Genomic DNA, 3,037 nt, shown 5'->3' on the forward strand with positions numbered 1-3,037 from the left:
GGATTCCCAGCTCCGCGGGGCCTCCCTGGTTCTGGTCTGCCTCGGTCTCAGAGAGGTGCTCCACGTTTCGGAAACTCTTTTACATGCACCTGATTTGCAAACACACGTAGAAATACTGAGCACGTGTTGTGCAGTCCTGTACGTGGCTGAACCCCGGGCCACCCCCCACCCCCGCGCAAGCATGCATGGAAGGCTCCTCCTGCAAAGCCCACACCATCTTTTAAAACCATTTCCATTGTGGAGAGAGAAGAATGTGCAGCAGTGACTTATCATGTGAAAAGCCAGGACGTTGTAGAATTTCCTCGGGACATTTTTTATGGCTTAGTGTGATTCACATTTGAATTTCATGGGGGAGAGGAGGTGCAGGAAATATTTCCTGCCTTTGGTTTCCACTAGTCCTTTTCTCCTCCTGACTGGCAGCACTCTTACATTTTTTATTAAAAACAAAACAAAACAAAAAACACTCCAAATAAATCCCTCACATTTTAGAAAAAGATGAATAAACTTCTCATTATTGTACAGAATTCTATCACAAAGGACATTGTGTAGTATTTAGGCAAAACTTATGTTTTCTAACGATAACAAACTCAACTCATCTCAAGAACAAAATCCAAATATTACTGAAAGAGAATCGGAAACATTTTCTAGGGAGGCTGTGTGTTTTGGAACATCAGGGTTTCTAGAAAATAGCCCCCATTGCACATTTTAAAACCGCTTCCGCCCTGGCCAGCCGGTGTGGCTGGGTTGGTTGGAGCATCCACTTGTACCGAGAAAGGACCTAGGGTCCACTCTAGGTCAGGGCACATGCCTAGGTTGTGGGTTTGAGTTCCCTACCGGGGCAACCGATGGATGTTTCTCTCTCACATCGGTGCCTCTCTCTCTCTCTCTCTCTCTCTCTCTCTCTCTCTCTCTCTCTCTCTCTCTCTCCTCTCCCCCTCTCCCTTTTCTGTAAAAAATCAATGAAAATGTCCTTGGGTGATGGTTAAAAAAAGAACAAAACAAAGCATTTCCTACACTTGTCCATAGTTTTGAACTTGTAATGCTGATAGTAACAAAACTCGATTTTACTTCTCAGAACAATGACACAGAGTTTAGTGCAAAGGGTCCTTTTTCTAGCATTAGGCAAATATTTCATCAAGTAGCAAAATTTAAACCAAGGAGAGGCAAAAACAAACAAATGAAGGGGGTAGGGAGGGGGGACATGCCACAGTGAGCGAGGACAGGCTGGGGCTCCGCACAGGGTTCTCACAGCAGGGCCAGAGCATCCCAGAGGCAAGCCCGGAAGCATCAGCGCTCTCTGAACACTCTCCAAGGCCATCGGTGCCTTTTCTCCATCTTTTAAGACACATAATTGCTTGACAGCTGTTAAGACTATGATGACAATCTTTTGGTTCTAATTTGGATAAAGCTCACCCCAGGAGACAGGAGAAAGTGTCAAAGGTTAGCCCCCCTTTTTACCTGAGGAGGCCCATCCCACACACCCTACACATTCACCCTCACTCCTGGTGACATGGCTGAGCAGTGGTACAATCTATGTGTCAATGGGACTGGAAGGAGCCTCTGTGCATTGGGGAGGAATGTACTTGAATGCCATTGCTGGCCTTGATAGTTCAAAAATATCACTCTTTAGACTCAACCTTTGGAAAGATGAAAAGCCAATGATCTAATTCAACATTTCATTCATTAAGAAGGAATCAATAAATGTTTAATGATCACTATATGCCAAACACTATTCTAGGTGGTCGGATATATCAGTGGACAAAACAGACAAAGATCCCTTTGACACTTATATTCTAGCTGCAGAAGAAAGACAATAAAAAATTAACAAACAAATGCATAAATTGTAGAGTATGTCCAAAGATGATAAATGCCACAGCAAAAAGAAAGTAGAGAAAGGAAGGAACAGTGGGAGTCTGGTGGGAAGGGGCCTACACAGAGGAAGTCCTACTGAGCGGTGAATGGAAGAAAGACCTGGAAGGTGGGAGTTAGCCAGGCATGCTGGTATCGGAGGGAGGGCTCTTCAAGCAGAGAGAACCTCTAGTGCAGAGGCACTCAGGCACTCATGACACTGTGTTCCAGGAACTGCAAGGAGGCCAGTGTGGGAAGAGAAGGGGCGGCAAGAACTGCTGGAGGTGAGGTGGGAGAAAGACAGGGGCCCGGTCATGTGGGGCCTTTCAGAGCAGGGCTTTGACCTGAATGAAAGGCAGAGCCATTGCAGGCTTATGACACGACAGCAACTGTGCTTTCAACCATCACTCAGGCTGCTGTGTTGAGAATCACCAGGAGTGCACAAGAGTAGAAGGAACTGGACCAGTGAGGACGCAGGCTGCTGCAGTAATCCATGTGAGGCCATGTGAGTGACGATGTCTCAGACAAGGGTGGGAGCAATGGAGGTGGATTTCTATAAATATTTCGAAAGCAGAGACAAGAGGACTGTTGTGACATTGGGATTGCTCGTGGGGTGAGAGAGAGAGAGAGGACTGAAGGATGATTCCCAATGTGGCGCCTGAGAAATGGAAAGAACGGGAGTTGCCATCACCTAAGATGAAGAAGACGCTGAGGAATGGGTGTGTAGGGAAATATCGGAAGCTCTGAGCGGGCTTGTTGAATCTAAGGAACCTTTGAGACTTTCAAGTAGAGAGAGCGTGTGAGCTGTTAAATATACAAATCTGGGATGGAGATGTAAATGTAGGATTTGACAGAGAGTTGAACTGGATGAGATCACCAATGAAGTGCAAGAGAACCAAGTGAGCCCTGGGGCACTCAATATTGAGAAAAGAGGAGGAACAGCGAATATGGGCTAGAAAGAGCAGCCAGTGAGGCAGGAAGAAAGCTCAGAAAGGGCTTTTAACGGGTATAGGGTTTCTTTTTGGAATGACAAAAACATTCTGGATCGATTGATTGAAATATATTTTTATTGATTTCGGAGAGGGAGAGGGAGAGATAGAAACATCAATGATGAGAATCATTGATCGGCTGCCTCCTGCACGCCCCACACTGGGAATTGAGCCCGCAACCCAGACATGTACCCTGACCA

The sequence above is a fragment of the Myotis myotis genome, unplaced genomic scaffold, assembly GCF_014108235.1.
Source record: "Myotis myotis isolate mMyoMyo1 unplaced genomic scaffold, mMyoMyo1.p scaffold_m19_p_20, whole genome shotgun sequence".
Taxonomy (NCBI): domain Eukaryota; kingdom Metazoa; phylum Chordata; class Mammalia; order Chiroptera; family Vespertilionidae; genus Myotis; species Myotis myotis.